Source organism: Vitis riparia, chromosome 6 (genome assembly GCF_004353265.1).
Source record: "Vitis riparia cultivar Riparia Gloire de Montpellier isolate 1030 chromosome 6, EGFV_Vit.rip_1.0, whole genome shotgun sequence".
In the NCBI taxonomy this organism is placed as follows: domain Eukaryota; kingdom Viridiplantae; phylum Streptophyta; class Magnoliopsida; order Vitales; family Vitaceae; genus Vitis; species Vitis riparia.
In genome coordinates, this window is record NC_048436.1 from 4,449,906 (window position 1) to 4,477,693 (window position 27,788).

The 27,788-nt window shown below is 36.7% G+C and overlaps 1 pseudogene; it reads left to right on the top strand.

Moving 5' to 3' along the window:
• The first annotated feature begins 605 nt into the window (after positions 1-605).
• Positions 606-27,775, top strand: LOC117916315 (annotated as a pseudogene).
• The last annotated feature ends 13 nt before the right edge of the window (positions 27,776-27,788 follow it).

Here is a 27,788-nt window from a genome sequence, read left to right on the forward strand (position 1 = left end):
AAAATTGGAAACGTACTTTCAACACATTAAAACAATATTCAATTATATTTCTAAGTGAAGAAGGTCTATAATCAAACAATTCTTTGACAAACTTTACTTTAATAATCTTGCAAATAATACCTTAGCCTAGATATTTTTGGTATGATAAAATATAATTATATTCCAATTTAATCTAACATTAAAAATCAATTATTGATATGAAATATATTGTGTCCTATTCAAATATAATATTCAAAACCAATTATTGATAAAAGATATATTTTCTAATTCGTGATATATCTCGATATTTAGGAAAAAGTGAGTTTTCATACCCTTGTATGAAAAAAAAATGACAAAATAGGAAGTGAAGTTTATAAAATATAAATTTTATATAAAAATAATTTTATCAAAAAAAAAAAAAAAAGCTGTAACAATTTTTTTTCCTTTCCTCTTTTTCCTAACAACCAAACAGACCCGGAAAAAAAATTTTCCATTTAGAGAAAGAAATCTGAATCACCTTGAAGGATGAATTTGAGATAGTAGTTTCAGAAAAGAGTTTCCAAAAGGAATCCCCTAGCAGTTACCCATTTTCCCTTGTTTCCAAAAACAGAAAAACTGTTTTTGAAAAAAAAAAAAAACCAATCATACCCCTAAAACCAAGGCTTCAAGCCCAAACATATCAGAAAGATCATCAGATACTCAAAACCTTCTAAATAAAAATCCACGCCAAAAGTGCATTCTCCACCGTCCGATCACCGCCACTTTCTCAGCCGTTCGATTTGATGACTACCGTGTTGTCATGTCGCCGGCGTTGATAGACTCCGGCACCTCGTCGATTGTCCTGCACCTGCCGTCCGTACACTCTCCGCGGAACCCTAACCCTAACGGTCAGATTTCTCATTCTCCGCTTGTCGATTTTTCTGAGTTTTGTTTAAAGGAGAAGATGAAGTCGTCAAACGCTGGTAACAGAGCTTCTGGGTTTCCGAATTCGAGCGAAATTAATCAGAATTTTAGCTTCAATTCGTGGGGGATGCCGCGATCGGGATCAGAAAATGAGGCATTTGGGTTGAGTTCGGGTGTTTCGAAGCCGCGTCTCGGGAAGGCGAGGAAACACTTGAATTCTCAGCATCCTAGGTCATCGAATGCAGCCCCGGAAACTCGGGTGGGCCCTGGATTTAATCCATTCCGACCAGTTTCCGACATGTCTTTTGAGGAAGAGCCGAGTGGTGGAAATGAGTCATTTGTGTTTGGTGCAAATAGGAGTAATCCAAACCTAAATCTGAATCCAGGTAATGAAATTCTAGATGAAATGAGGAAGTTGAAAATTGCGAATGAAAATGTGGGTGGCAGAGCAAGTTCTAGTGTTTCAGAGGGATTGGTTGATGGCTCTGGTTTTGATGAAAGTTTGGCATCAGAGCTGCCGAATGAGATGAGGAAGTTGAATATTGAAGCTGCAGTGAATCGGGAATGTTTTGAGAAAAGTAATAATTCGAACATTGACTCAAGTGTGACAGATAAAACCCGATTCACCTTTCAGAGAGGTGACAATGTGGGTGGTTCCTTAGGCAGGAGCCTGGGATTTCAACGCTCAAATGAACTGAAGAAATCAAACAAGAGTGAAGATGGTAATGTTGCTATTAATTTGATTGATGCAAATAAATTTGTGTTTGGAAGCAGTAGGAAGGGTATTGATTCTTTCATGGGAAGCTCATCAAGTACACTTCATGATCAGATGAAGAATTTGAACATCGAGGAGTCTGTGAATACTAATGTTGTTGAGAAGGAAGAGGCTGATAACGAGACAATTAACAAGAACAGTTTTCTTTTTGGAAGCACTGGAAGTGCTAGGGGTTATTTTAGTGGAATAGCAGAGAATTCATTGGCTGATGACATGAGGAAGATGAAAATCAGAAACGGGGTAGGAGATACCTCTGGTCAAACAAATACAGAAAAATTGGGTGGTGAGAAATTCCACAATGTTGGTAATTCAATTCCCACAAAATTCACTTTCCAGGCAGTGACAAGTGTTAAGAATTTAAGTGGCAGCCAAGGCCCCTTAGACCAATCAAATGATGACATCAAAATGAAAGGAAAACCTGGAACATCTTCATTTTCATCTCATGACATTCACTTGCAAGCATATGAGAATGCTTTTCAGGCACCTTCCATGGACAAATCTGAGGACAGGTTTAGTTTTGCTAATAAACTTGAAGAAAGAGGGACACCCCATGTAGACTTCAGTACACCAAACCCGAAGGTTGACCTATTTTCTAGTGTTAATCAAAAAATAGAATTCAGTGCGAAGAGGGCAGCAGTTGGTGACACAAGAGTCAAGAGAAGGAAGGAAAAGTTGAAGCAACCCAACCCAAACCAGCGGTGGCTTGGGCAAGATTTTGTTTTAAGAGAAAGCAGTTCCCAAGAAAACCCAGAGGCTTCTGAATCTTATTCTCCAATGGATGTTTCCCCGTATCAAGAAACACTGGCTGATAATCAGTTTTCAAGAGAAACCTCTGAGATATCGGTGGAGTCTATTCATCTTGACAACAGCTATGCATCAACTGATTCTCATCAAACAGTTTCAAATGATGCAATAGATGAAGATTTGGTTGTTGCAACACAATGCTTGAATATCAATGTTGATGATGTGAAAGGCAGAGAAACAAAAGAAGGTGATGAGGATTGTTTTGATCAAAGCGTTGGTGCTGGAGGTTCTCTAGAAGAGTCTGTTTCTGGGACTGAAACTGAAAGCTTCAAGTCTCTGACAGAGCAATTTGACATTAACAGTGATATCGCTGCTACTTCAGCAGAAACTGAAGTTAGTTTAATCTCAAACATTGACAAGCAAGATAATGATGGCAGAACACAATTTTGTTTTGCCTCAAGCTCAGAAGATGTTGGCAGCACTAATTTTACCTTTGCTGCATCTTCCTCTGGTCAAGATCAGTCAGCAGCAGCAATGCGCTACCATAGAAAGAAAAATCGTATAAAAGTTGCTCCTGATTCATACGATTCAGCTCCAAATTTAAAAGTTCCATATACATCATCCTCTGTGCAGTTTTTCCCACTTTCTGGTACCTCACCACTTTCATCCCAAGGGCGAGGTCAAAAGGGAAACATATCTACTTCTCTATGCAAAGGGAGGAATGGTACTGATTCTACTGAAGTGGATAAGCAAAAGGATATCAAGCAAGAGTTTAACTCTACTTCTGCTGCAACTCTTGCAGCTCAGGAAGCCTGTGAGAAATGGCGATTGAGGTATTTACTATATGCATTCAAGTTCTTGTCATTTTATTGATCCTTGGTTTGAATTTTTATTTTTTTTATGGATTTCGTTTTGGTCTAGATGGTTTTTTGGTTATGTGGCTATGATTTATGATAATTAGTCTCACCAGTTTTGCAATTATCATTTTTCCTTCTCTTTTTGTTTTTTTTGAAAGTGTTTATATAAGAGGAAGAACAAGAAAGGATTAGGTATAATTGTTCCCTTGATTGATTAGAAAAATTTACAGGGGTATTAATACACACTGTACTACTTAAAAGGAAATAATCAAAGAGTATAATACAGCCATGTGATCCCTGGATTCACTCCTTAATCTGCTATGTATTAAAAAAAATACAAAAGATTCTGGATAGATTTTGGGACATAATTAGATGCTAAGAATCTGCTTTAATTCTAACTCTTCCCCTTAAGCTGGTGTGAAGATGTCATGCATTCCCACTTGCTAACTATGGAGTCAAACATTGTTCTTGAGATTCCTTTTGTGAAAATGTCTGCTAACCGATGTTTGGTTGTCACAAAAGATGTGGAAATTTGTCTACTCTTAATTTTTTCCTTGATGAAGTGCCCATCCACCTCAATATGTTTGGTGTGATCATGTTGAATTGGATTATGCGCATTGTTGATTGTTGCTTTATTGTCACAGTAGATCTTCATAGGCTCTAATTTAAATGCATTGACTAGAATTTTAGTCCACAAAAATTTACTGGAATTCAGCTTCAGCATTAGATCGTGCTACAAGCAGATATGTCTTACTTCCTCGTGCAACAAAATTGCCTCCCACAAAAGTACAATATTCCAATGTTGGTCTTCTATCCATAAGAAACACAAACCCAGTTTGCATCAATATAGGCTTCTACTTGGAGATGGCCATTCTTAAAAAACAGAAGTCCCTTGGAGTAGCTTTTAAATATCTTAGAATTTACGGAACTGCATCCATGTGGCATTCCAATGGTGACTGCATAAACTGACTTACCATACTTACTACATGGGCTGTATTAGGCCTGGTATGGGATAAAATAGACCAATTTTCCATCCAACCTTTGACCTTCTTTTGTCAATAGGATTCTCTTCTATGATGGACCCTAATTTATGGTTGGGGTTAATGTGTGTGTCCGCTGGTTTGCAGACTGTATTCCGGTTTCTTTTAGTTAAGTTTTGCACATATTTTCATTGAGGCACCATAATATTGTTGTTTGACCTTGCTACCTCCATTCCAAGAAAGTATCTTAGATTCCCCAAGTCCTTTATCTCGAATTCTTTGGCTAAGCGATTCTTCATGCCTTTGATTTACCCACATTAGCATTTGTGACAATGATTTCATCTACATAGATAATAAACACAGTAATTTTCATACGTGGTGAGTGTTTCAAGAATAAAGTATGATTCGCTTGACTTTGAAAGTATTCATAGGCGCGTAGAAACTCAACAAATCTTTCAAATGAGGCTCTCAAGGATTGTTTCAGTCCATATAGTGATTTATTTGATTTACACACTTTTCTATTGTGAAAAGGGTCCTCAAAACCAGGTGAAAAAACCATGTACACCTTTTCCCCTAATTTTCCATGTCAAAAAAGCATTTTTATCATCAATTGATGTAATGACTAGTCTAGATTAATTGCCAATGACAATAGGACTTTTATGAAATTCATTTTTGCAATGGGGGAAATGTTTCTTAATAGTCAAAACCATCAGTTTGGGTATATCCCTTCACAACCAACCTTACTTTATACATCTCAATGGACCTATCAACCCTGTATTTGATAGTGAACACTCAATTGCAACCCACTGTTTTCTTTCCTCTTGGTAGTTTAATTAGTTAATCATGTTTTGTTTTATGTAAAGGTCTCATCTCCTCAAATATAGCTTCCTTCCACCTTGAATCTTTTAGAGGCCTCGTATACATTGTTGGGAATAGAGATAGAGGTTAATTTTGTAGTGACAGCTTAAAAGTTGTAATTAAGACAATGAAATGACACAAAATTTCAAAAGATGATGTTTTTAACGTCTTATAACACTCTTCCTAATAGCAGTAGGGATATCAAGAACGGTATCAAGAAAAGGTTTAGAAGAAGGAAGAGTATTAAAATTACTTGTTTCCAGGTTTGAAGATTGGCCATGAGAAAGAGATGGCCTTCCCCTATTTCCTTCTTGAGTAAACCAGTGAACTTGACACATTTTCAACCCTTTCCAACTTTGCATTGCCCTCCTTGTTGTTTTCTTGATTTCTGGTATCTATTTGGTTGCTAGGCTGATCAGGAACACTAGTAGGAACACTTGAAACAGCATTTGGTATTGGATAGACAAGACTCAACTAATATGGGGAGTGGGACAGATCTTTTACATCACTTGTTTTCTCTCCTTGAAGATCAGTCTTTCAAAAATATGAAAGTTCTTCAAAGAATTTGATGTCCATGGTTACAAATTTTTTCTTGGTAGGAGGATGAGAACATTTCAATCCCTTTTGAGTAGGAGAATAACCTAGAAAAATTGCACCTAAGAGCTCTAGGATCAAGTTTAGATCTTTGTATACTCGGGAGATGAACAAGGGCTAAACATCCAAAGACCTTAATAGGAAGGGATCCAAATATGTTGACATTAAGAGACAAGGTTTTTAGGACCTGAATTGAAAGAGTACTTCAATAACATCTTGGGGATTCATTTTCTTGAAAATGGGATTATAGACCTTTCCTCATGTACAAATACACCCCAAGAAAATGAAGTGGTTGAGAGCAAAAATAGGCATTTGTTAGTAGTTGCTAGGGCTTTAATGTTTACCCGTAGTGTCCTAAAGATTTATTGGAATGATGTTGTCTAACCTGCTGCCTATTTAATAAACCGCATGCCTTCTAAGACCCTTAATCTGAAAATTCAATTAAAATGAGGCAATTTTGAACTTATCTTTGAGAAGATAAATCCAAGTCGTGCAAGTACAATCATCATTGAAACTTATGAACCATTTAAAGCTGAAATAAGAACTAACTTGAGATGGACCCCACACATCACTGTAAACAATGGAAAAAGGAATCTTTGATTTTTTTTATTACTCACTAGAAATGGAACACAATGACTTTTGGATAATTCACAAATTTCAAACTGGAACTTGGACATTTCAGGACTAGAAAAAATTGTATAAAGGAAACAAAAGTTGGATGACCTAACCATATTGCAATAGCTAGATTTTCTTCTCTTTATTCTTCAATGCTTGGGTAACATGAACTTGAGGGTTTTTCTTCACTTTACTACTTAGGAGATATAACCTGATTTCTCTTCACCATTGCCAATCCTCTTCCTTATAGCTAGGTCCTAAAAAACATAGTGAGTAGGAGAGGAAGTTATAGAACAATTTAATGCATTTGTAACTTTACTGATAGAGTAAAAAAATGGATATAGGAACTTAACCTTTACCATGAGTGGAAATAAAGGAGCCATTGGCAAGCTTTACCTTGTCTTTTCTTGGACATGGATTATAGGTTAAGAAAACATGTGAATCACTAGTCATTTGATTTGATTTGATTTTATTTTTGCTTTTTTTAATAGGCAAATAAGAAAATATAATAGAAGCACCTAAGATGAGGTGTGCTAAAGTATATACAATGTAATATGCACCTAAAGGCTAACCTAGGAAAGAGGAAGAAAAACTCCCTATCCTTACTGAGGTTCAACCAATCTACAAAGTCTATCATAGACATTACGTGGTCCTTTATAGTTTAAGCCATTCCTAAAAAAATAGGTATAAAATAAGAATTGATTGTTTGGTCCTGTTCGACTCCATTAAGAAACCTCCTATTTCTTTCTATCCATAAATTCAAAACAAGTGCCCTTCAAGCTTTCTTTTGTTTCTTCCCCACAAATGAGTCATGTCAACACAACAAGTTTCCTTTAATTGTAGAATGCATCATCCAAACCACCCCAAATAGAGAGTAAATCAACTGGTTCTTCATCACCTTTGCACATGTAATATCTATTTGGAAAAATCTATCCTCTCCTTTTGAGCTGATCTAGCATCAGGAGTCTTCCCCATGCTACTTCCTAAGCAAATAAGCCTACACTTGTACAGATCCAAGGATTCCACAGTATGATTGCGAGGAAAGGTCTCTACCTCCCTTAGCTAAGGAGGTGTATAGGGATTTAATAGTGAACTTACTGCACTTAGTTTCCTTCCAGCTCAGTTTATCTTCCTCATCCTTTTTAAGTGACAAAGAATGCAATTCCCTTAAAAAGAGCACTTCCTCAAGTTCCTAATTATTGAATTGTCTTGCGAAACAGGGACTCCATCTACCCTCCTCCCTGACCAGCCCCCACACCTCTGCTTCCCAATCATGTTTGGTAGTTGCTATAAAGAATAACATTGAGGACTCTTCAAAGGATAAGTCATTGCACCATCTATCTTTCCAAAATTTTACCCTCCTGTCATTCTCAACAATGAAACAAGACCTACTTTTTACAACCTTCCATTCATTTCTGATTGCCTTTCACGCTTCCACCTAATAGTTTTCCCACACGATCCCACCATTCCCAACAATGAATCAAGACCTGTATTTTATGACCTCCCACTCATTTTTGATAGCTTTCCACACCCTCACCCCATTGCTGTCCTGCACACCCTATAAACACCATCCCCTTCCCCTTCTCCAAACTTTTCTATTATAACCAATTTCCATAAGAACTCTCTTTTTGTTGCAAACATCCAACTCCAATTTTCGAGTAAAGCCTTGTTTGAATTGAAGAGATTATGAATAGCACGATCCCCATCCTTTTTTTCCAAACAAGCAACGGACCACTTACCCAATCATGTGATTTGTTGCCTTTGAATCAATGATCTATAGATATTACTTGATTAAGTGAAAGTACATGAATGGTTAGAACTTCCGGTTTATCCCAACATTTTGTACAAGGCCTCCAACTGATTTTTGGTGAATGGTGCATCATCTGAATGCTAAGTAGTACCATCTGTAGGTTCAGAGTTCTGAGTGGTTACACTTTTCTAAGCTTTCTTGTAGTGTTGCTTGTTTCCTTTGTCACTAAGAGGAGGTTTTCCATGCAGCTTCCAACACATTTCTCTAGTATGTCTCGGTTTGTAGCATTAATAACACAAGTGAGTGTCTCGGTCCATCTCGTCCCTTCTCTTGGAATTTGAATTTCCGCCGTAACTTGTCAGATTCAGAGATTGAGGACTTAGGAGGCCTCATGCAGTCCATTGATGATTTGTATTTTTCTCCTTCGGTCCCAGATGCCAGATTATGGTCATTATCCTCTTCAGGGATTTTTTCAGTCAAATCCTTTTTTCTAGCATTATCTCAATCTTCTGGATCTCCTCAGGTCTTCCTTCAAAGTTCGTTTGGAATTCTCAAGTTCCTTTCAAAGTGAAGTCCTTTGTTTGGTTAGTGGCACACAAGAAGGTGAATACTAATGACATGTTACAAGTGAGAAGACCCTACAAAGCCCTTAGTCCTGATATTTGCATTCTGTGCATGAAGCATGGGGAATCAACAGATCATCTCTTTCTTCATTGTCCCTTGACGATTGGGTTGTGGCACAGGTTATTTCAGCTAGCTAAGATGGATTGGGTTCCTCCAAGGAGTATATATGACATGATGTTCATCAAATTTAAAGCTTCGGTAATTCTAAGAGAGGGATTGTTTTGTGGCAAGCTGCGAGCATCGCTCTAATGCGGGTTGTGTGTGGGAAAGAAACGCAAGGATTTTCGAGGATAAAGTTAGGAATTCAGAGATCCTTTGGGACACTATTGTTTTCCTTGCTTCCCTTTGGGCTTTCTGTTCCAAGGCATTTAAGGGGACTCCTCTTAATGTGATTCAACTAGATTGGATAGCGGCGTGTTCTCCTTAAGGATTGGTCCTTAGTGGGAGTTCGTTTGTTTATGTGTATTTTCTTGTAATTTAGTTGCCTTTGGTGGGAGGATTTCTCATCCTTCTTATTGTACTTCTTTTTGCTATCAATATATCTTTGCGTCGTTTCCAATCAAAAAAAAATAACACAAGTGAGTGTCTTTTTCTTTATTTTTCTTCATTCCTAGCTTAAACTGATCAGTAGAATTGTGGCTTATGGGGCTCTCCTGAATAGTTTTGAGTGCTGAATTCTTTTGCGGATTCAATTTTGTCATCACAATCCTATGGTTCTCTTCACTATGCATATAGTTCTTGTATGGAAGGAAGAGGTTCTTTACCAAGTATATGATCCCTAACTTGATCAAACTCTGGATTGAGTCCAACAAGGAATTCAAAAACTCGATCTTGTTCCAACATCCCAGCCATCTTTGCTGCTTCCACTGCAGAAAGTGTTGATAAAGTTCAAACTCTTGCCGCAGGGCTTTCATAGTGCTGTAATTGGTGGTCACAGCGAGTTCCCTCTATTTGGTGTCATGGATGTCATCTTCAACTCAAAAATTCAAGCAACATTTCCCTTCTTTGAATACAATTGGGATACCACATCCCAAACTTCCTTGGCCGAAGAGAGGAATAGAAATGGTTTACTAATTTCTGGTCGCATAGAGTTAATCAACCATGATATAATCATGGAATTTGAGCATCCCATGATTCAAAGGAAGGATTAAAAACCTTTTGGTTCCTTAATAGTACCAAGCAAATATCCTATTTTCCCTTTTACAAAAGAGTTTTGTTGACAGCAACCACTCAAGGAAGTTTTAACCATTTAGTTTTTCAGAAGTAATTTGTAGAGATGGATTTTCATAATGGATGATTGATTTTGGCCGAGGGATGTTCCAGCAGTAGTTTTTGACAGACTTCTGCCATTGGTAAAGAACTAGGCAGAAAGACAAGAAAAGTGGCTATAAATTCCAAACTTGTTACAAAAGACCAAAGAAGAATTTTGCAGGATGAGATCAGCGATGAAGGCCAAATAAAAACACCAGGAAAGCAAATTATAGGATTCTTTCCTGCTCTGGTACTATATGAGTGGAAGAGCAAGAAAGATTATGAATACTTCTTCCCTTGATTGATTAGAAAAATTTACAGGGGTATTAATACACATTGTACAGCTTAAAAGGAAATAATCAAAGAGTATAATACAACTATGCATTCAGAGAATCACTCCATAATCTGCTACCTACTAAAAAAATACAAAAGATTTCTTTAAATTATTAACTAAACCATCTTATATGAATCTAGACAGATTCTAGGACACAATTAGATACTAAGAATCTGCTTTAATTCCAACAGTTTAATGTGATTTATATCAGGGGAAACCAAGCCTACACAAATGGGATTGTCTAAAGCTGAGGACTGTTACACACAAGGGTGAATTGCATTTCTCAAAGTGAGACATCTAAAAGCTGTCTCAGGGCTTTGATGCTGTGTTATAGCAACCGTGCTGCAACACGGATGTCTCTTGGAAGAATGAGAGAAGCACTAGGAGACTGTTTGTTGGCTGCTGGTATAGATCACAACTTTCTCAGGGTGCAAGTTAGAGCTGCAAGGTAAGGCTAACACTGCTTTTTGTTACTGATTTTCTATTCTGAGTGCACGGTGATTAGAAATTGTGTATCTATGCTACAGCAATGGGAAATTTCAATTGTCACTGAACTTATTTATTGCTTAACTTACAAGTAATTAGTTCATTTTCTTGTTGATGAATGATATCAACAACACACACACACACACACACACACATATATATATATATTCCTGAAAGGAGTTATATATACAATTATATATAATTAAGCAAGGAGATCAAGATAGAAGTTCCATGCAATCATTTTCTGTAATTACATGTTTTATACTTCTTTTGTGTGTTGAACATCTAAATTATTAAGGCTTCAATGATTGGAGCTGTCCTTGGTTGACGAATTGCTTCAAATCCTAAGGAGTCAAAGAATTAATTGGAGGAGGACTTGGTCTTATGGAAGGGGGGAAAACATGGAAGTTTGACGTCAAGGACGCGTATGGGCTGCTGACCAGCCATGGTACTGCTTTGTTCCCAAAAGGGCATTTGGGTGAGAAACGTTCCTTCCAAGCTAGCGTTTTTTGGTGGGAAGCTACTTGGGAGGTTCTTACTATGATAGGCTTCAAAAGAGAGGATGGTAGATTCCTAATCGGTGTTATTTATGTGGTAGTGATGAGGAAAATGTAATCATCTTCTTATTCATTGTACAGTGGCTAGGGTTGTGGGGATGGTTCTTAGTTTGTTTGGAGCCAATGGGTCTTTCCAGAAACTGTAAAGGAGGCGGTTATCAGCTGGAAGGGTCCATTTGTGGTAAAAAGAGGAAGAAAATTTGGAGATCCATACCGTTATTTATTTTTTGGACGGTGTGGAAGGAAAGGAATAGATTAGCATTTAGGGGGGAGTTACTTTACAGAAAGTTAAGTATACTTTTGTTTGTAATATGTGGGGGTGGGCAAATTGTATAATGGTGCGGAGCCTCGTTCCCTTATAGGTTTCCTGGAGTGGTTAGCCTCCAATAAAGGCTGGTGGTTTTGTTGTTTTTTGGTCTTTTGTTGTGAGCCTTTGTCGCCTCGATACTCCTTGTATGCTATGCGCGCTATGCCTTTTCTAATATATGTGTGTTTACTTATCGAAAAAAAAAAAAAATATGTGGGGGTGGGCAAAATTGTATAATGGTCGAGCCTCGTTCCCTTATAGGTTTCCTGGAGTGGTTAGCCTCCAATTAAGGGCTGGTGGGTTTTTGTTGTTTTTGGTCTTTTTGTTGTGAGGCCTTCGTCGCCTCGTATACTCCCTGTATGCTATGCGGCGCTTTGCCTTTTGCTAATATATGTGTGTTTATTATCGAAAAAAAAAAATTTACGCATAATGAAGGGATAGTGAGATTGAGGACTTAGAAGGCCTTATGCGGTCTCTTGATGATTTGTATCTCTCTCCTTCGGTCCCAGATGCCAGATTATGGCATTATTCTCTTCAGGGCTTTTTTCAGTCAAATCCTTTTTCTAGCATTATCTCAATCTTTGGATCTCCTCAGAACTTTCCTTCAAAGTTCGTGTGGAATTCTCAAGTTCCTTTCAAAGTGAAGTCCCTTGTCTGGTTAGTGGCACACAAGAAGGTGAATACTAATGACATGTTACAAGTGAGAAGACCCTACAAAGCCTTAGTCCTGATATTTGTATCATGTGCATGAGCACGGGGAATCAGCAGATCACCTTTTTCTTTATTGTTCCTTGACGATTGGGTTGTGGCACAGGTTATTTCAGTTAGCTAAGATGGATTGGGTTTCCCCAAGGAGCATATATGACATGATGTCCATCAAATTTAAAGGCTTCGTAATTCTAAGAGAGGGATAGTTTTGTGGCAAGCTGCGAGTATAGCTCTAATTCGGGTTGTGTGGTGGGAAAGAAACGCAAGGATTTTCGAGGATAAAGCAAGGAATTCAGAGTTCCTTTGGGACTCTATTGTTTTCCTTACTTCCCTTTGGGCTTTCTGTTCCAAGGCATTTAAGGGGACTCCCCTTAATGTGATTCAGTTGATTGGATAGCGGTGTGTACTCCATAGGATTGGTCCTTAGTGGGAGTTCGTTTGTTTTATGTGTATTTTCCTGTAATTTAGTTGTCTTTGGTGGGAGGATTTTCATCCTTCTTCTTGTACTTCTTTTTATATTAATATATCTTTGTGGCGTTTCCAATAAAAAAAAAAGGGGTATAGTGGTGTAGAAAGTGAGATACTCAACATGACATGTCAATCCTGAAGAACTTGGGATACTATAGCAAATTTTTTTTATGCAACATGTTCCAGGACTAGCATGCAATCAGTCTGTCTTTTCCACTCCAAACTTTGCTTTAGTGCTGTTGAGCTGCAGCACTGGCTACATTCAGTTTCATTGTGTGTTAATACCAACAAAGATTAAATACCCTGATTTGGTACATCTCTTTGTTTTCTCTTTAGTTGTTACCGTTGCCCTAGGGGAAGTTGAAGATGCATCTTTATATTTCAAGAAGTGCTGCAGTTAGGAAATGATAGCTGTGTGACCGGAAATTGCAGTGGGAAGCATCTGATGGCCTTCAAAAGACACAGGTATGGATTGTTGCTTGAATATTTCTTTTCAACATACTGCAAAATCATCAATATGCTCCATGGTACAGGATATGGTAACCTACATTTTTTTTCCCTGATTCACAGAAAGTATCTGATTGCATGAACCATTCTGCCGAGCTTTTGGAACAACGAACATCTAGGGATGTAGAGACTGCTTTGGGAATACTTGATGAGGCTTTGATAATTAGCTCGTTCTCAGAGAAATTACTTGAATGAAAGCAGAGGCTCTTTTTATGGTTTGCGCTGCTTCAATTTTCCATGAAAATTTTGCTCATGATCTACTTAAAAATGAGAGTCAATGATACACTATTTGTCTAACCAATTAACTTGAACAACTATAGCTCACTAGACTTGGGTTAATTTTTGTGGCATCTAGCAGCTGCGGAAGTACGAAGAGGTGATTCAGTTGTGTGAACAGACACTTGGTTCTGCCGAAAAGAATTCTCCTACTTTAGGTTCTGATGGTCATTTAGCAATCTAGATGGTTCTGGACTCTCAAAGGACTCCTCATTCAGGCTCTGGCGGGTCCGCTTGATTTTCAAGTCTTACTTTTATCTAGGAAGGCTTGAGGATGCTCTTACATTACTAGAGAAGCAAAAGGAATTTGGGTATGTCACAGAGAAGTAATCAACATGATCCATTGATATGTTGAACCTTAATTTTTTGTTTTCTTGTCTTTTTTCCCTTCTCTTTTCATCCCTTATAATGTGTTACAATTCAAATTGGGGAACTGTTCACTGGGGTTGAAGTTCCTCATGCTACTTAGACTGTGCAGGAATGGGAACAAAACTCTGGAATCATCCATACCCTTGGCTGCCACTGTTCGTGAACTACTGCGTCATAAGGTACACCATTCTATTTTTTTTATTTTTTTGCACTTAAAAATAATATTATTCCTGACTTGTTTTACATGGATGCTACAAAATGGATCAAGTATTTGTATCAAACCCAATGTTACATGGATATGGGTATAGGATATGTCTCAGACGTGAAATTACTGGACATATTTGTTATTGACTAGTCCAAATAAGGAAAGAGGAAAACAATCATAGTCACTACAAGCTCGTATCATATATATGTTACCGATGAGGAATGAATTCCTAGGGTTTATTCAAAAAGAAGGAAGATAATGGTAGTTTAGTTTCATTGTCCTATAGAGATTTTTTATTTTTTATTTTTTTTATTGATGGAAGTAATATTAGTAGTTTATTTTTGTTAATCTTGTTATTTTAGGTAGTGGCTGACTTTTTGTCAAGTTTCTATTCCTATCATAGCCCTTTTTATAGAGGAGACATAATATAGACTTGACTAGAGGAATTATTTCACAGTTCATGTAGCATTACATAGCATCATAATTGTTCCATCCAAAACCACAAAATGAGATGGTAAGATATCCCATTTCGCAACATGGTTTCGTAAGAGGCTTTCATTATGGAAGAGACAACACCTCTCAAAAGTCAGGAGACTCACTTTACTTCGCATTACCCTTGCCAATTTACTAATCTATTTTATGTCTTTGTTCACCATCCCAAGAATTGTAAGGTTGAGATTAGAGAAAATTCAAAGGGATTTTCTATGTAGAGGAGGGGCCTTAGAGAACAAAATGCACTTAGTCAAGTGGTCTTCCATTTGTAAAGCAAAATCAAAAGGTGGACTAGGTGTTCACTCTCTTTCTTTGCTTAATAAGGCCCTTCTTTGCAAATGGTGTTGGCGCTTTTTTAGTGAAAGAGATTCAATGTGGAAGAAAATCATAGAGGGAAATTTTGGGGAGGAAGAAGGGGGTTGGAGGTCAGGAGTGGTTATAAAGCCCTTAAAGGTTGGGGTTTGGAAAGAGATTGGGAAGCAGTTGGATTTTTTTATACAAAGACTTCCTTTGAGGTGGGTAACAAGAGCAGAGTGAAGTTCTGGAAAGATAGATGGTGCAATGAGCAACCCTTATGTGAGATCTTTCCTTTCCTATTTGCGCTTTCTGATTCGAATGAGGCATGAGTAGCTGATTTTTGGGAGCAAAGTGGGGAAAGGGTAAATTGGGACTTTCATTTTGTTAGGAATTTGAACGATTGGGAGTTAGGTGTCATAGAGAGGTTTCTTTCTAAGCTCCAAGGACAGACAATAAAGATGGAGGAGGAGGATAGAGTGGTGTGGAAGGAAGATAACAAAGGGGTTTTCTCTGTAAGAGAGTTTTACTCTTTGATAGAGAAAAATTATACCATCCCTTTCCCCTTAAAGATAATTTGGAATTCGTGGATTCTTGTGAAGGTAAGTTTCTTTTCTTGGGAGGCTTGAAGGTACGCTTCAAGACGCCAATCTCTCTTTCTCTCTCTCCTTCTTTCTTTGAATGCATTTTTTTTTCCTTTATGTAAATTTTTTTGTTCCTTCAAATGGCATGTTTACTTCCAAGAAAGGGAATGGAAGGAATGGGAGTGATTCCTTTTCCTTTCCATTTCCTTGTTTACATTAATATAGGAATGAAAAAAGAACGGGGTCCCACTATTTCAAGGAAACCCATTCTCCAAAATGGAGGAATGAGTTCCCCTCATCTAGTTGAGGAATGTGATTCCTAGAAAGGGAATCACAATAAATTTTCCATTTTGCCCTAATATTAAGAACAATTATTAAATATTTGAATATTTAAAAATAAATATTTAAAATTAAAATAAAATTAAATAATTTACATTTGAATATGTAAAATTAATAAAAGGTTTACAAATTTTATATATTTATTAAATATTTAAATCATGGATTTTTAAAACTATAATTACAATGTCTCAAATATTTGATCTTAAAAAACCCTTGCGGTTAAGATTTTCCTTTGAAAAGTAAATTTAATTTTTATCATGCTAAAATTAAAATTTGTTAAAAATCAGTGTGATGTCTAATTAACCCCCTAACAATAAGTAATTTAAAATTTAAAAAAATAATTTTATAATTTAAATTAATGATTTTTTTTCTTTTTAAATGCTAGTGTTACAAAAGTAAATTATTAATTTTCAGTTCCATTTATAAAGTGTTTAAATCTTTAATAATAATTATGAAAATTGTGTGCATTAGGGTAAAGTGGTAATTTTATACGCTTCAAAGGCAATCAATATTCATTCCCATTCCATTTCCTACATACAAGTAACACTTAAATAAAATTTCTGATTCTGATTCTCATTCCCTTTCCTGCCTTATCCAATCCCCTTTCTTTTTTTTGTTTGATAATCGAGGAACCTTCCATGGCCAAGCCTTAGGACTCTCAGAGACCCAAACGTTGAAGTGCTAACCGCCCGCAAGAATATGCAAGAAGATAGTTATCAGTTAAAATTTCTCAATACTTAATTTTTTAACTTACACATGCATATGTGCAAGGTTATCAATATGGTTCTCTAATCTGCACACCAATATCTCCAGTTTGCCTGAATGATTATCAAATTCATGATTTAATTTTGGAAAACCTGAGGTCTTTATTTGTTATTTGTGGATGCTGTTGCATCTGGAAATGAGATTTCTCCATTCCACCATCAATGTGCTTAACGAGATTGGAATAAGCACATGGTCTAATAGCTTTTATCTTTCAATATTTAAAATTTTAAGCCAAGTACTACTACACTGAAAGGCATGCATGATTTACAGCTCACCAATGTTTTTACTATTGAAGTACATTTTTGTCAACTGCAGAATGCAGGAAATGAAGCATTTCAATCAGGAAGGCATGCAGAGGCTGTTGAACACTATACTGTGCTTGTCATGCAACATTGTTCACGTCCTTTACAGCTATTTGTTTTTGCAATCGTTCTGCTGCCCACAAAGCGTTGGGCCAAATATCTATGCCATTGCAGATTGCAGCTTGGCCATAGCTCTTGATGGAAATTATCTAAAGGTTTGCCTCTAAAATATATAATTTTTATAGCTCCTTTACATAATCTTGCTAGTCTAGGACTTTTGGGGTTGTTTGAACATCCTGAGGAAAATTAGACTCTTTTGTCTTTCCATTACATTTCATGTACTAGTTGGTAAAAGTCACCATTAAAAAAAATGTACAAGTTAATATTCAGTCTGTAAAGAGAACAGAAAGGCAGAGGAGAAGTCATGTGTGAAGAACATGGATTCATTCAAATGTGCATGAAGCATCCTGACACCCTAGTAGACAAGAAATGTGTTATACCATGACTAACACATCAATTCTACTAGCATATAGTGCTCTGGTATTGGCTTTTTCAGAACATTTTGTGAAGTTGGTGTCCTTTTGGATATTGCTACTAGAAATGGTTCTTCCCTTTGATTGGGGTAAGTGGATTTTCTTGTAAAAAAAGGGTCTTGTCAAATGGAATTTATCTATGGGAATTCCATGTCACACCCCTTGGTTATATTTCTGCCTTATTTTGCTTTTGTGGTTCTTTCCTTATCCAAAAAAGATCCTTTATTTTCTTTTCAAGAAATGAAACCGTATAAATAAGCAAAGAAGGATGATGTATCCTTTAAGCTAAGCGAAAATAAAGATCCAAAACTAAAACAAAAGATAGAAGAAGATTAAGCCAAATAAATATCAAGATGATTGATATGATTCGCTTAGTGCCGTTTGGTTACACTTCCTATTTTTTTGTTTTTTAAAATAAAAAAATCATACTAATTTGTATATAACATACAAGAATTACATGAAAAAGTAATGTTTTTAAAAACTGTTTAAAAAAATTGAGGTATCAAAAAAATTTTACTACCTTAAATTTAAAAATTTTTGAAAGTGATTTTGAAGATATAACATGAATCTATACTTTTTGTGCAAGATGCTCTACTTTTATATAGAAGTTTCTAATTTTAAAAATAAAAAACAGGAAGTGTATCCAAATGGACACTTATTAATTCCGTTGCAAAGCACTACTCCACTCTTAGTATCAGCCACATGATTGTAAGATCTAGGCCTTCAAGAATGGGGGGGACTATGTTTTGCCAAGTAAACATCCAAGGACCTTCCTTCGCTTAAGGAACCCGAGAAATTACCACTGCAGGTTTCCCTACTAGAAGAAGGTTCCTGATACCCATACAAGGCCTCTAAGAAATGGAGAGTACCATGTCTTTGCCAAAGTAAACATCCAAGAACCTTCCCTTCCTAAAGGAACCTGAGAAATAACAACTGCAAAATTCTCTTCCGCAAGAAGGTTTCTGATGCCCATACCATGAGCTAAATCTGGCCCTCCAAAAGTACTAGAAGGTTAGCTTCAATAGCCATCCATCCTATCCAAGAGAGATTTCTCTAGTTGTATATTTCCTCTTTGTCAGTAAAATTCATTTCCTATAAAAGAGAAATTATCAGTTATTCATTTCCTCAGCTTGACTTCATTTTGTATATACAGACTCTTCCACTTCACTCAACATAGTTGTGTTTTGTCAGATACTCCAACTTGCTTCAGAAATGAACTATTTTGATTATTTTTTTTAAATAGGGATAAAAGAGAAAAGAAATAGAGTTTTTTTTCTAATTGACTTCTAATTAATTTTTTCTTTATTTTCATTTCAAAGTACCGTTCAAGGTCATTTTTAAGCCAAGTCCATGTATCCTAAAATTTGTGATGTGAGATGTGAAGGATCAAACACTATAAACACTCCTCCACCTGTACCAAACCCATGTAACATGATCATAATCATAAAAAGTAGAATAAGGTATTCCTCCAAAAAATATCCTTTTTTAACTTCTAAGTTGATTTGTGTGCATTCTTCATGTTGATTTCATTTCTAGTAGCTCCGCTATAAAAATTTTCATACTCTCATTTCAACAGCTGTATTGGTAATATTTGTAGATTAATCGTGTTTACACTTTTGCAGGCTATTTCTAGACGAGCCACTTTATTTGAGATGATTAGAGATTATGGACAAGCAACTTCTGATCTTCAGAGACTTGTATCTCTTCTCTCAAAGCAACTGAGGAGAAGGTGAATCAGCCTGGAGGATATGACAGATCAACAAGCTTTGGAAATGATTTAGACAAGCTCAGTTGCGACTTTCCTAATGGAAGAAGAAGACAGAAAAGACATCCCTTGGATATGTACCTCATTTTGTAAGTTTCTCATCATTTTTTTTTTTCCAAATTTTTGAACAGCTTAAGCTTATTAGTGTTTTTTTTTTTTTGAATGTATGGGAAAAGTCATATGTATTAAGCTAACTTATAGCAACAAGCATGGGTTTGAATCCTAACAGATCTAATAGGTTTACTAGATCTATTTAAGGGTTAGGTTTTCTGGTTCACTGAAATCTAGGTAGCTAGTTCAGTCCCAAGCTACCATTTTTTTCCAACATGTATTGGGTTAGAAATCTCATGTCACTAGGTTAGGACCTCAATACTAATGGAGGAAGATGAGTTTCCAATCATAATTTTGTATAATTTGATGGAGAATCAAGTTGTCTATGTCTTTTCTTGTTGTCCTTCCTTTTCTTTGAAGTTCAAGTAAAAATTCTAAAGAATTTTATTTTAGAAAGTCTTGAAGATACTTCACTACTATTATAAGGTTATATAGTGTATGTGTTACTAAGAGTTTCTCTTACTTATTCGGGAGACGTTTAAAGTGAAAATAGAAATTTTAAAGTTCCTCCATTTCTTTCCATGAACCAGATGGTGCTACCCTTTTTCCAGTAGGGATTATCTAGAATCCTTGGGTCCTCTCTAAGATGAGGTTTTTGTTTGGGAAGCTTGTTGGGGGAAGGTGTCGACTTTAGATCAATTCCAAAGAAGAGGTTGGTCGCTAGTCAATGGGTGTGCTCTTTGCAAAGAGGAGTTGGAACCCATTGACCACATTCTTCTTCCTTGTGCTAAGGCAAAGGTCTTATGGCTCTTAGTGTTCTCTTTATGTGGGATCCAATGGGTTATTTCTGGTTCAGTTCGGAACACCCTCTTAGGGTGGCTAGGTTATCCTATGGGAAGAAGGCATAGGAAGGCTTGGAGAGCGGCCCCTTTATGTATTTTTTTGGAGTAATTGGAAGGAAAAAAATCGAAGAGTATTTGACGATAAGGAGATGTTAGATCAAAGTCTTAAAAGTTCTTTCCTTTACAATATTGCTTTGTGGATTCAGGTGTACATTCATGGGAATTCTTTGTCCTTAATTGATTGTGTAGATGGTTTGGTCCTTCTTGAGGGTGGGAGTTGTTTTTGTTTCCCCCCTCCCCCCCTTGTTTTTTGTTTTTGTTTTGTTTTGTTTTGTTTTTAGCTCATTGTATACCCCCGATGTACTCTTGTGCGCTTTTTGCTCTTTAATACAATCTCTTACTTATAACAAAAAAAAGATTAACTAGTGATGAGTAATGCTATTATAATTGCAATCCTTGCTCCTTCCGAAGGACCTCTTTTGGGCCCTACTATGACATGACTCATTTATTGAATGGAAAGACTTTTTTGTGGTTATTGGTTGAGCAAGATGTGGGAGTCGAAGATCTTGGTGAAATAACTATTTCTTTCATGACATTTTGAAACTTCTTCTTTAGGGGTTAAGTTAGGCTGGATGCTTAAGTATGTGAACAAGAAGACAAACTCTTTGGCTAAAGGAGGTGTTGATACTTCATATTATTTTAGAGGCACCTCTTCAAGTGTTTGGCCCGATTTCTTGCACTTAAGGACACAAATATATTTAGAACCTTTGATAAGAAAATGACATTTATTAAAAAGTGAAAAATAACTAAGAGAGGGAAATGTATTGATCAAAAAAAAAAAAAAAACTAAGAGAGGGAAATGTATCCTTCAAAACAAAGTAGAGGAAAAAGAAATCTCTCTCATTTTGTTGGGACTTTGTTAAGAGTAAGGTAATAGGCTTTTCCATGAGGTTCAATGAGTTGGGTTCTTTTGAAAGAAGCTTAATTGTCACTTTCATAGTGCTAGTCCGAAAAAAGGGGATGCAAAAGATTTGAAAGATTTCTGCCTTATCAATTTGGTGGAAGGCTTTATAAGCTCTTGGCTAACAGACTACAAAGGGTGGTGGAAAAAGTGGTATGAATTTCCAGCATGCATTTATTGAGGGTAGACGAATTTTGGGTGCAATCATCATAAAAAGTAAAGTCGTTGACTCAAGGATGAAAATCATAGAGAGTGAGGTAATTTATAGGATGGATTCTGAGAAAGCTTATGGTCATGTCAAGCTAGCAAGTGTGAAAACAAATGGGATTTGGAACTAAGTAGTTAAGATGGATGAAGTGGCGCATTTATTCAGCTTATTTTTCAGTTTTGATTAATAGGATCCAAATGAGAGTCTATTAAAATTCCAAAGGCTTGAGACATAGTGACCCTCTTTCCCTTTATCTCTTCATTATGGCAATGGAGGCACTATCCTATACCTTGAAAAGGGCGAAGAAAGGGCTTTATAGAGGGGTTCTTAACTTGTAGGAGAGGAAGAGAAGCTATAGAAGTGTTCCACCTTTTATTTTCTGATGACACCCTGATTCTTTGCAACTTTACCAAGGAGCATATGGATGCTTAAGTTGTGCTTTCATGTGATTTGAGGCAATCTCAGGTTTAACAATTAGTTTGTAGAAAACTAAGTTGATCTCAATAAGGCTATTGTTGATTCAAAGGATCTGACTAGGATTTTGGGTTGTAGAGTGGGTTTTATTCCCACCAACTATCTAGGCCTCCCATTGGGAGCTCCTTTCAAATCAATGGGAGTTTGGGATGTATTGGAGGAAAGATTTCAAAAGGGCTTGTCATGTGGAAGAGACAATACTTATCAAAAGGAAGTAGATTGACTTTGGTCAAAAGCACTCAGTCTAGCTTACCAATATGCTACATATCATTATTTGTCATTTTGAGAAAGGCGAGTTTAGGGCTTCAAACAAGGCCTCATCTGGTGAAACGGTTGACAATCTGCATGGAGAAAAGGGATGGAGGCTTAGGTATCAAAAGTTTGTCAAATTCTAAACAAGACCCTCCTTGGAAAGGGTGTTAGAGATTCACAACTGAGAATGCTTCCCTATGGAAGCAAGTGATCATAAGGAAGTATGAAGAGGAAGGAGGGAGATGGTCTTCAAGAGCATTGAGGGAAGGATATGGAGTGGGTTTGTGGAAGGCTATTAAGAGAGGGTGGAGGAGTTTCTAATTAAGATTGGGTTTAGGGTATGAAGGGGTAGGAGAGTAAAATTTTGGAAGGATAGGTGGTGTGGCAATGGCTCCCTCAAAAAGGCCTTTCTTGAGTCGTTCTCTATTGCATGTACTAAAGATGCATGGATAGCTGATTTGTGGAAGCTTAACAGGGAGGAAGGTTGTTGGAATCCTTTGTTCATGAGAACAACAACATGGAGTTGGGAGAGGTGGAGGCTTTTTTTTAGGAGATTGCAAGGGTAGACAATTAGAAGGGGATGTGGAGGATAATATGATTTGACAGATATCAAAGAGTGACAAATTTACAATTAAATCTCTATATTCCTCTTTAAAAAAATAGTAGAATGGAGGAGTTTCCATTCAACATTATGTGGAACCTATGGGTCCTAATGAAGGTTAGCTTTTTTGCTTGGGAAGCTTCATGGGGAAGAATTCTGACCTTGGATCAACTCAAAAGGAGGGTTTAGAGGTTGTGGAGTAGGTGTTATTTGTGTAAAGGAGAGGAAGAAATTGTGAATCACATCGTCCTTCATTTTTCCAAAGTAGTCATGCCTTAGCAATTAATTTATACTCTATTTGATGATTAGTTGGTGATGCTCTCCTTAGTTAAAGATGTCCGTCTAAGCTGGCATAGATCCTTTGCAAAGAAAAAGAGGAAGAAAGCATAGAGAGTAGCTCCTTTATGCTTATTTTAGACTACATGGAAAAAGAGAAATAGGAGAACTTCCAAAAACATGGATATGTGGATCAAGAAATTAAACTATCATTTATATATAATTTTTTGGAATTAGTTTCAGTGCACATAGGAGATAGCTCCTTGTCAATGATTGAGTTTATCTTTAAATAAGGAAATGATGACTTTTTTGGAATGACTTTATCTTTAAATATGGCGCCATGTGTACAACACCTTGTATACTTTTGTGCACCCTTTTGGTAGCCGCTTTTAATAAAATTGATCTTTACCTATACAAAAAAAAAAAAAAATGGCCTTGTTATTTAAACTAGCATCCTACATTTGCTTGAAGGCATACTTCCTTTTGACCACCAAATGCCATGAGGATGAGTTTTCTCTCCAGTGAATTTCCAGAACCATTTTCTGGCAAGGCTGTATCTCAAGGAATCACCTTACTAAACCTAACCTCCTTAGGCTTAAGAACAACCATATCCATCTAACTAAGTGGTCTCTTTGTTTCTTCTTAACCCTGCTCCAAAGATGATCCCTTAGTGTCTTCCCAACTCTATTACCTATTGTGGTTGGATACTAAAATGGGGAAGGATGTAAACCAAAATATTGGAAATCCAAGCTTGTATCGGTGATGCTCTCCCAAAGAGATGTAACCCTTTTCTTCCCTTAAAGGTACTTAATGACTTTTTAGCAATCAGGTCCCAAACTCAGTAGCCCTGGAATTGCTTCGCAAAGGAAGCCTTGATACCTGAAAGACCACTTACCTACTTCAAAACCTAACAATTGGCAAGTGCTAACCAAATTACTGTCAAGTTTGAGACCAGAGGCTATTGAGGAACATCTTGATACTGTAGTTTCTTTCTCCTTTGTTGTTTCTTGGGTTCTTCTCACAATCCAGTGTGGGTTTTTTAAGAGCACTTTCAATTTTGCTTGGTACTTTTTCTATGTGCTATTTCTCTGGCATGTACTCAAATGAATTACTCTTCAAAGATAAATATGCCCTTAATCAGTTCGTACTAATACCCTATGTTGGACATATTTGGTCATTCAATGTGTATGTGAATTAAGTGTTATTTGTTTCTGAAGGACATACTATGTGAGTTGGCATTTGGATGAGACAATGCCTTTAAAATGCTTGTGTTAGTGCAACTTGCTTCCTCTGGAAATTGCGATCAGTTAATCTTGTGATTCTAAAATCATGTGATGTCCAAATCTTAATGACAGGGAGTTGAACCATCTGCCTCGGCATCAGATATTAAGAAGGCATATCGGAAAGCTGCACTTAGACATCATCCTGACAAGGTCTTAAACTTCAGTATCTGCTGCTTGTTATGCACATGACAACCATTGACCCTTTTAACAAATTCTTTATGATGTAGACTGGTCAATCCTTGGCAAAAAGTGAGAATGGGGATGGTGGGTTTTGGAAGGAAATAGCAGAAGAGGTCCACAGGGATGCGGACAAGCTTTTCAAATGATTGGAGAGGCATATGCAATCCTTTCAGACCCATCAAAGGTTTCACATACTTATTATGCTGTGCATTATTTATTATGCTTTTGTGCATCCATGAGTCATCTCCCATGGAATGTTCACCTGGGAATTGCCTGTTCTTTCTGGTAAAAGTTGTCAAAATCATTCCTAGCTCTAGATGCGGCATTTGAACTGTGTTATAACTCAGGAAGAGCTTCTTTCTATTTCTCTAGGCAAAATTTGGCTGTAATCTTTTGTTTGAGGGGGTTTGTTGTGAGGAAATATGCATTAGACAAATAGACCATAATTCAATTGCCTGGAATGTCTTTTTTTTTTTTGTGATAGACAAATAGAGATTCATTAACAAGCATCGATCAGAAAATAAGCACCACAAGTATACAAAGGATGCCAATAGGCTTGAAAGAAAAAGAGCCAAAACCATACTGGTGAGACCCATAGGGTCAATGAATTCAAGCTAGGGCCAACAACAGTACCCAAGCAAACTCTGGATTAAAGAAGAAGGGACTATGTAAGAAACTGAACACTCCATATAATTGAACATCCTATGGTCCCACTCCTGCCAAATAGTCCAAAATTAACACACTAAGGCTGTCCTTCCACAGTTTTCTTCTTCTTTCTTCCCCACAAAATTCCCATGCCATCCCAAGAAACCAAAAGGCAAGAATAACAAATGCCCAAGCACCCAATAACCTTATATGCTTATTTCCTTATCTTTTTCCTTATTTTGCTTGTTCTATTTGTACATGTTACTAACAGAACTTTTAACTTTCCTTTGTTTTGCCCTTCTTCATTACAACTGGTTTCTTATCATAGATTAGTATTCAGTTTTTCTGTCATACATCACAAGTTGCTTCCAAATTAACAATATGAAAGCACTGGATGATGTAATATGAACACCTGGCAACTGTATAGCACTAGTCTAGCGCAGGGCTATCAACTTGTCTTGCTTTTGCATTATCATAATAGCTTTGTGTCAGAACTCTTTGAATTTCTTGAAGTTTCTCAACCTAAGTTAAATTTCTTCTATATGTTTTAGTGATTCACTCATTTGCATTAGAGGTATGTTGAGTTCTCAGTATTTTGCTATCCCTGTCATATCATTTAGGTATGTTATTGTTCCAATACTTTAATGGATGAGTCCAAGAGAGTGATGTACTTAGCAAAAGGGATGGATTAGTAATATGATGACAAGGACTGACATAGTTTGTTGATAAGAAATTAAGTTGGATGTAAGAAAAATCTATGCAAATGGAAAGCATAGGTATAAACTTTGGGTTCACAGGAAAAAAATTTAATGGCAGGAAAAATTGTAGTTATTCAATTGGATACTGTAATAAATTTTAACCGACATTCAAAAGGAAAAAGGAGAGAAATTTAATGAAGCCAGTTCTGGTAAAGAGACATATAGTATAATCAGTACATATGCAGCCCCAGTATGATCAGATGAACTGATTGAACAAAAAATTTGGTGGTGGAATATGAAGGTATTTTAACAGTTAGTTAAAAGATTATTGTGAAGCTTCATATAGATGTAAGAGTGAGAAAACTTTGGAAAGATGTAGCTTGACCAAAAAGAGAAGTCAAGGAGGTGAAAAATAAAGTCTTGTCAGGTGGAGGATGGTTTATTAGGTATAAAAGGATAGGCAGAAAGATATATAATAACTTGACAGGATACAGAGAACAGGGATTAGTGACTTAATTATTTTGATATGAAAGATGAAGATATGACTTTGCCTCTATCGGGCCTTCCAAGTTGAGTCAGGGAAGAAACTCATTCAGCCCAACCACCCACCCCACAGGACACACAAACCCCACCCACCCAGAGGTCTGCAAATTGATGTCTAATCATGCAAATCGATGAGTGAACTTGATGACTTACATCCAAGGGTCATGAGATAATATAACTACCCCGTAATCATCCATGGATTTTTTTTTCCTACTTCAAAGATTCAAGCATCCTCACAAGCCAGACAAAATCCTTGCCCGATCATCAAATTTTTTCTTTTTGAGTAAAATGATACCTGAGGAATGCAGCTGAATTCCTTGATTACTTACATCCAGAGAGTTGTGAAATCACATTTAGCTCTCCGATAAATCATCCAGGGGTTTCTTCAGTCCTCAAGAATTCTAAATTGCTCTCAGCCAGACAATCCACAAGGTAGCTAGAAGGCCCCCTCCATAATGCTCTCCCCTTAAGCTTCTCGATAACTATAGAAAAAGACAGCCAAGTATCTGCAATGCATCTATAATCCTATGGTACATGTCATTTTCTAAAGAGTTTTTATTCAGTTATAGCTAATTTTAAGTAATAACCATGAAGGATATTTAGGATCTAAAGTTTTTAGATAATTTAGGACTGATCTATATATATATTGTATGAATATGATTTTTCAGCAAACTAGAAATAGAATTAGAGCATTTTTAAATTGATGGCAAGAGATACCTAAAAGTGGTCAGTCATGTTATCCTGATGGATAGGTGGAAAATGCTTCAGAGTGTCATGTGGTAGTAGAATACTATTAAGCTAAGGAAATTTCCGAGATGGGTAGAACATTTATCATACTTTATGTTGCCAAATGTTGAGCAACTAAGATACAAAATGATTAAAAAATGACTATATCGAAATTACAATGCTTAGATGGATGAATAGCAGTGGTACAAAAGATAGAATAAGGAATTAATACACTTGAGAAGTTAGAGGCGGTGGCATATATCAAAGATGATGAGGACAAGTTTGAAATTTCAAAATGAGCCTATTCAAAGGAGTTACTTATTCAAGTTGAAGGTTGGACAAAGAACAAGAGGATTGCTGAAAAGTATGTGGGGTTCAACCATTCAAGTAGTGAGAAATGTACCCCTAAATATAGCCAAATATCAAAAAGGATTTATGCAGCAACTGCAAATAACTTGGTTTGCCTATGCAGTTGAGTTCAGTTGTATTCATCTCTACATCCTACTATGTAAAAATACACTCCTAGTTAGCAGCAACTGTTAATCCCTTGATTTTTCTCCTTCTGAAACTTTTTTGTGTATTGATCTACTACTGTCTATGTGCAGCGCTCACGGTACGACCATGAAGAGGAGATGAGGAATGCACAGAAGAGAGAAATGGAAGCAGCACATCAAGAGTCATACAGATGTCCAAAATTTTCCATTTGAGAGAAGCAGTAGCAGGAGACAATGGCGGGAGGTTTGGGGATCATATGGGCACTCATCCTCCGAGGGTCAGAAGCAGCTCGATCAAATAGGTACTCATGACTACTGTGTGCAAGGTACATG